Raw genomic sequence first — 8264 nt, forward strand, 5'->3', positions numbered from 1 at the left:
GTAGGCTCAAATGCTCATCCATATATTATATTTTATCAGTGCAGACTTTATCATAAGCTTTTATACCACAGCACTTGAATTCATAAACACCTTAGGGTCCAAATGATTCGCCTTTTAATTAAAAGATGATTCCTTTCCCTAAAAGAATTTTTCTTTTTAAAAAAAAATTTTTTTAACGTTTATTCATTTTTGAGACATAGAGAGACAGAGCATGAATGGGGGAAGGTCAGAGAGAGAGGGAGACACAGAATCTGAAACAGGCTCCAGGCTCTGAGCTGTCAGCACAGAGCCCGACGCGGGGCTCCAACTCACGGACTGCGAGATCATGACCTGAGCTGAAGTCGGACGCCCAACCGACTGAGCCACCCAGGCGCCCCTAGAATTTTTTCTAATTGTGTATTTTTGTTTGTCAAAGAAGAAACTTACAACATTCTGTTTCCACACTGGCTAAGCAGGAAAAGTGAATTTATTGGCTGTTCCAGCTGACAATCCCAGGGGAGTGCTGGCTTCAAGCACTGCTGGATACAGTATTGAAACAAAGCCATGAAGGGCCTAGCTCTCTGTGTCGTTTGGCTCTGCTTTTCTCTGTGTTGATTTCATCCTCCTCTTCATTTAAGAAAGAAAGATGACCACTTACAGTTCTAGGCTGGCATTCCACAAGCTCAGCAGCCACAGTGCCTCAAAGCTGATAGTTCTAGAAAGTGCTGGGGCTGTTTTTCCTCAGCCCATCGTGAGTTTTAATCCCTGAACCAATCATTGTGGCCAGGTTAGAGAATATGCTGATAATCCTGGTCCTGGGTTGCTGAGCACCACTTGAACCACTTGGGTAAGTCTCTCCAAAGGAACTCCATGCTGTGGTTGGGTCTCTTCATGCACTTCCGGTTTCCTCTTTGTCATTGCCTGAATCAATGTAGCAAGTACCTATTGCTTCTGTCTGTCCAGAATCTAGTCCCTTTCATTTATATAAATAACTATGAATAAGACAAGTTCTTGATTATAGCAAGCTCCTGGATCTGGCTGTGCCTGAAGTTAAAGCCACTTCTGGACTATAAATTCCCCTCTCCACTTAGGCCAATCTGAATGATGACTCTAGTTAGTTGCAACATAAATGACCCTCTTTTCTTTTTTTTTTTCTCCAGTCAATGACCCTCTTTCTTAAGCCAGTTTGAATGGGCTTAATGGATACAAAATGGATCATTTTCAAGGAGCAGAAGCTCACTCAACCTCAAGCAGAGCTAAAAAAAAAAAAAAAAAAAAGCATTTGTTTTACTAGTTACTAAGGGAAGAATAGTAATTCCATAGTTGATAGGTGCCACCTTATTCAAATGATCAAAGTTAACATTACCAGTCATGGGATGAAATGGCATCATGGGCCCCCTGGCATGAAATACTGAGGATCTGACAGTATGTCAATGATATTCCTGACTAAAATACATAATCTGAATCTAATAATGAGAAATGCAGATAGGAATTAAAGGATATTCTAGAAATGAACTGGCCTGTAATCTTCATCTATGTCAAGGTCATGTAACACAAAGGAAGATTGAAAAAAAGAATATTAAGGGATTGTTTCAGATTAAAGGAGACTAAAGAGACATCAGACCTGAGGGCAACACATAATTTCCAAAAAGGATATTATGGGGCCAACTGGCAAAAATGAATAAGGATTGTAGATTAGATAATAATATTATATCAGTGTTAATTCTATTATGCTATTGTTGTGTAAGAGGATGTGTTAGTCTTAGGAAATGTAAATTTATGTATTTAGGGTGAAAGGGTATTGTCTCTTCAGTTTACTCTCAAACAGCTGAGGGGGAAAAAGTGTCTATACACAGAGATAGAAAAGAATAAAACAAGTGTGGTAAAATGTTGACTGTTGGAGAGTGTGAGTGAAGTGTATTGGGATTCTTGGTACTATTCTTAGAAATTTTCCATATATCTGAAATTATGCTAAAAATTGAAAAATATATTGTAAAGGTGCAAGACAATGTCACAGAAGCAAAAAAAAAAACAAAAAACAGGAAGCACATCTGGGTCTCATGAGTTGTATAAATCTATCCGGTTCTTTTAATCTTTCATTGGTCCATTCATCTTTTGTCTGCATCCCTCCATTCTCTCCTTGTAGATATTTAGCTTCCCTCCTTGTCTATAATGATTGTATTTTGAGATATTGGCTGCCCCAGCTCTAAAGCACCATGAAGCCTAACATCACACAAATGCTTGACTCTGAAATGTAGTACCCTTATTCCAAATCTCAGAGAAGCCAAATCCTATTGGCCCAAGTTGGGTTAAGAAAAAGAAATCATAGGGGGAATAAATAATACCTAGAGCTGGATGAAAAATGAAGATACCACCTATCAAAATCTGTTGAGTACATCAAAAGAAGTTCTTTGAAGGAAATTTATACCCTTCAATACTTAGACTAGAAAGGAAGAAAGCTCCAGAGTCATGAACTAAGTGACTATCTTAAGAAACTAGAAAATGACATTTCACCAAAGAAGACATACAGATGGCCAACAGACACATGAAAAGATGGCCAACGTCACTCATTATCAGGGAAATGTAAATCAAAACTACAATGAGATATCACCTCACACCTGTCAGAATGGCTAAAATAAAAAACACAAGAAATAATAAGTGTTGGTGAGGATGTGGAGAAAAGGAAACTTCTTGCACTGTTGGTGGAATGCATACTGGTGCAGCCACTGTGGAAAACAGTATGGATGTTCCTTAAAAATTTTAAATAGAAATATCTTACAATCCAGTAATTTTACTGCTGGGTATTTACCCCTTAAATGCAAAAACACTACTTCAAAGGGATATATGCACCCTATGTTTATTGCAGCATTATTTAGAATAGCTAAATTATGGAAGCAGTCCAAAGTCTATCAATAGATGAATGGATAAAGAAGATGTGGTATAGGGGTGCCTGAGTGGCTCAGTTGGTTGGATATCTGATTTTGGCTCAAGACATCTCACAGTTCATGGGTTCAAGCCCCACGTCTGGCTCTATGCTGATAGCTCAGTGCCTGGAGCCTGCTTCAGATTCTGTGTTTCCTTTCTCTCTACCCCTCCCCTGCTTGTGGCCTATCTTTCTCTCACTCTCTCTCTCAAAAATAAATAAACATTTAAAAAAAGACGTGGTATATATACACAACGGAATATTATCCAGGCATAAAAAATAATGAAATCTTGCTTTTTGCAACAACACAGATAGAGCTAGAGAGTATATTACTAAATGAAATAAGTCAGAGAAAGACAAATATCATATGATTTCACTTATATGTGGAATTTAGGAAACAAAACAAATGAACAAAAGAAAAAAGAGAGACAAACTAAGATTCTTAACTATAGAGAACAAATCAATGGTTACCAAAGGGGAGGTGTGAGGATATGGGTGAAATACATGAAGAGGATTAAAGAGTACACTTATCATGATGAGCACTGAGTAATGCATAGAATTATTAAATCGTTATATCATACTCCTGAAACTAATATAACATTGTGTATATATATATATATATATATATATATTTTTTTTTAAGTTTATTTATTTTGAGAGAGAGAGACCATGCGCAAGTGAGGGAGGGGAAGAGAGAGGGAGAGAGAGAGAAAATCCTAAGCAGGCTCCTCACTGTCAGTGTGGAGCCCAACATGGGGCTCGAACCCACAAACCCTGAGATCATGACCTGAGCTGAAATCAAGAGTCAGATTCTTAACCGACTAAGCTACACAGGTGCCCCAACATTGTATGTTAACTATACTGGAATTAAAATTAAAAACTCACTAAAATTTAATATAATAATAATAATAATGAAATGTTGGAAGATGTTTAAAAAGAAAAAAAAACTAGAAAATTAACCATAGAATAAACCCAAAGAAAATAGAAAATTTCTCTACTTTTAAGAAAATTAAAATAAAGTTAATGAAAAATGTAGAATAGAGATTCTTTTTTAAAAAGCCAACACGATGTTCTTTGAAACTAACAAAATATACAAATCTTATTACAAAGAAGTCATCGAAGTTATGAATGAAAAGAACTGTGAAAAACAAGAAGTAAAAATAAAGTAAGAGCTTTCAGTCCTAAAGGTGCTTTGTGAGGCTAAAGCAAGCCTGGAAACTGTAAGAATGTGTACGTGTTTGGGGGGGATATGGAGAGCCATGACAGTCCTGGGGGTTAGGGGTCAGAGCTTAAGCAGACTGGGAGGGGTATGCACAGGAGGGTTGCCCAGAGTGGGCTGTTAGAGCCCTAGCATAGTGGAAAGGGCTGGTACGGAGGACAAGGGTAGCAGCAACAATGGGACATCAGTGAAATACAGAGGGATTGATCAAAGGAATAAATATATTAATGACAGCTAGATTTCTCACCATCAGAGAAGGGGCTTTGCGTGGACAAGAACGCATCATAAACCGAAGATAATGGTTAATCCATTAGGTGTCCCTGGGGTCCAGAAGAAAAAAGAAAAACAGGACAAAACAAAAGTGCTCAGGCATAACTGTGTGCTCATGGGAGCATACGTTCATACAACCACTTTGTTTGGCTTTATCTACTAATTCTTTTTTTTTTTATTAAAAAGTTTTAAAATGTTTATTCATTTTTGAGAGAGACAGAGACAGAGTGCGAATAGGAGAGTGGCAGAGAGAGAGGGAAACACAGAATCTGAAGCAGGCTCCAGGCTCCGAGCTGTCAGCACAGAGCCTGTCACAGGGCTGGAACTCACAAACTGTGAGATCATGACTTGAGAAGTTAGACGCTTAACTGACTCAGCCAGCCAGGCACCCCTCTACTAATTCTTAACATACACATACCCTACTAACATATAAGTATACTCCTAGGTATATACCCAATAGAGAAGCTTATATCTGTGAACAAAAGAGGCATAAACTAGAATGTTCATTGGTACCAGAATCCGGAGACAACCCAAGGGTCCATCAGGGAGAACAGATAACTCAGTTGTATGTTCATCCAATAGATACTATGACAATGAAGATAAATGAACTACTGACTCAACAACGTGGACATATCTCAAAAACATAGTATTGAATCAAGAAGTCAGACCCAAAAGAGAACACATTATATTTCATCTGCTTAAAGTTAAAAGCAGGCAAAAACAATTTGTAGCATTAGAAATCAAGAGTGATCGTCTTTGGGAGAGACGGAAACAGTGATTGGAATGTGACACAAGGAGGGCTTCCAGAGAGATGATAATGTTCTTTGACCAGCGTGCTAGTTACACAGATGTTGTCACTTTCTGAAACTTTATCATACTGAACACTTGCGATACAGACACATTTCTTTATGTGTGTTTTACACTGTTAAAATTTTACATTATATCTCTTAAGTGGCATTATGGTTGGAATTGCAATTTTCCTGTATGGTGAACAATCTTTGGAGCCATTCTGAACAACAAAAAATTATCATTTTCACTCTACTTACTTTAGAATTTCATTTCAGAAAAAAGTCAGTATATTTCAAACAGTAACGAAAATTTTTATGCATTTGTATATATGTTGTCTTAATAACTTCAGATAATTAATAAACTTTTTTTTTTAACTCCTTTAAAGAAGGTTTCAACTTGTTTAGGGTGCGGACGCAGGGTCTAGCATTCCTGGTTCCTGACCTGTAAAAGTCTGTAGCGCCCTCCAAACAAGGTGGCAACCAAAAACATCTGTGCAAATTTCCAAAACTTCCACCAGGGGGCGGTACCGCCCCGTTGGAGAAGAACAAATCTAGACTACGATTCTAAAGTGGTTTGTATATTTTGGTCTGTGCTGGAGATAAAAACTTGGTGGTGGTGATGGGAGCGTCCTCTGATGTTAAGTGGTCGCCGAGCCCCAATATTTAAGGCTGAGTAGGTGTGCAAGGGCATTGAGACACAGACAATCTCAGGAGTACGGGGTAGAGAGAGATTTTCCTAAAATTATTGCTGGAGAATTGTCAAGGCAGGCGTGATAGGAATTGAGGCTAGTTGAGATGGACCAGGATAAATCACGACGGTCTTCTTATGGTGTTTGTACTTTATCCTATGAATGGTAGGAAGCCAGTAAATAGTTGAAATAACAGCAAACAAACAGCATTCATGAGCCGTCTGCACATGCCAATCCCTATTCTAAGTTCTTTTTGTGGGTTTTCTCCTGGAACTGTTACCACTCATGAGCCCAATTGTTTTATCATCTAGTGTCCATTCACCCTTTTCCATGCTGACTCTTGGGAAGCAGCAATGCCTATTTCTTCACTTTAGGTAGGCTTTGTGCATGGGATGGATGTAGACCTCTACCTGGTGCTCCTGCAAATGGCCACTCGGATTTGGCCAAAGTATTTAACACTCCAACTCCAGTGATTGGCTTAGAGGTCATCAGGGAACCCAATCAGAACTAATGAAAGGACTCTGACCCCAAAGCTGTTCTCCCACTTAGAACTATTTCTCTTTGCTAATATTAAATCCCCTTTCCCTCTCACCACAAAATGGGTGACCACCCACAGGACCATCTGGAACTTCATTCAAGAATCTTCCATGGCTACTATTGAGCAAACCACTGTGTTCTGTCTGTTCTGCCAAGCACCCAAGATTCCCCACCTAGGTTCTCCCTCTCCCAGCCTGTTATTTTCAACGTAACTTTACCCCAGTCTTAGATTTGTCCTTTGGGTAGGTCAGAATCTTTTGTTGTTGTTGTTGTGGCAGATTGTATTTTTCAAAGATGGCCACAAGATTTGCTCTTCTTACAATGTGACTTGACACTATCCACTGAAAGATAAAATCTGTGCCCCCCCCCCCACACACACACACCTTGATCTGGGTAGGTTTATGACTGTGGCAGAAATGACACTGTGTGACTTCCAAGACTAGGTCATAAAAGGCAACACAACTTCTTCTTCATTCCCTTAGGATACTCACTCTAAGAACTTGACCACCATACTGTAAAGAAGCCCAAGCATTTTACAGAGAGGAACTGAGCCCCCCAGCCCACTGCCTTGACTCAGCTTCCAGCCAACAGCCAGCATCAACTTGTCATATATGTGAGTACAACATCTGGAAAGTGCATCTTCCAGCCTCAAGTTGAGCTGTCCCTGCTCATACTGCATGGAACAGAAACAAGCTGGCCAAGCTGAGCCCTGTCCAAATTGCCAATCTGTAAGCAAAATAAATTACTGCTGTTGTTTTAAGCCACTAAGTTTAGGGGTAGTTTATTTTGCTGCGATAGATAACTGGAGAATTGCTTCTGTTGACTCTCACTCATGGTGGCTTTTTTTCTTGTGTGCTTGGTGATCTTTGAATGTGAACTTATTACTTGATCTTAGTTACCAGGAGTCCTACAAACTTAAATTGGGGAAGCTTTCCTCCAGAGGGGTTTTGCTTCTGGTTCCGGTGGTACTTAATGGGGCACAATTAACCTGGGTCTATCTCAGGTCCTCTCAGGGTCTTGGCTGAACTTGAGAGTATCAAGTCCACATGCCCCACCTCTCTGATAGCCCAAGACTTAGCATCTCAATACCAATGCTGTCCTCAGCACTCTCAGAGCAGCTCTATCTGTCTCAACTGTCCCCTGCTCTATCCCCTGCCAGGTCATGATTTTTTTGAGGAGGTGATTCTTGGGGACTGTTTTACTTCTTGCAAGATCACAGCGACTCAAGAAGGGGGCAATTTATTCGTACTGCAGCAAGAAGGAATCTCTAAGTCCTGTATCCAACAAATGCCAAATAAATCCATTAAATCATTAATTTGTGCCACAAAAATTAAGTCCTGGGCTAATCACTGGGGATAAATTAATGACATAAACAAATGTGGTCCCTGCCCTCATGACACTCACAGTCTAGGTGTCATATTAACTAAGTATTTGCTCAAATAAGAATGAACGTGTCAGGAACTACAAGTAAGGGGTGGAATGGTTAAACTTCCCCTCTCAGCAAGAGCTGCTCAGGGCAGGACTCGTGGAGGGTATGTCTTAAATCCTGAGAACTGAGGGCATGTGGGAGTTAATTAGGCAAATAAGAAAGGAAAGTGTTTTCAGGGAAAAGGAACAGCAAGTGCAAAGGCCCTGAACTGGACGAAACCTGGTGTGTTCAAGGGACAGAAAGGATTAAAGAGGGTGGGAATGAGGGAGATGTAAGAACTAAGTGAGAGAAGTGAAGGGGCTAGACTTTGGGGGCCAGGGTTCTCAGCTGGGGTGAACATTTACTCACCAGGGGAGCTGGTGGCATTCCTAATGCCTAAAAGAGAACAATTACATCAGACTCTGTGAGGTTGGGGGCCCAAATGTCAGAA

The sequence above is a fragment of the Herpailurus yagouaroundi genome, unplaced genomic scaffold (assembly GCF_014898765.1).
Source record: "Herpailurus yagouaroundi ecotype Mexico unplaced genomic scaffold, PumYag 194, whole genome shotgun sequence".
Taxonomy (NCBI): domain Eukaryota; kingdom Metazoa; phylum Chordata; class Mammalia; order Carnivora; family Felidae; genus Herpailurus; species Herpailurus yagouaroundi.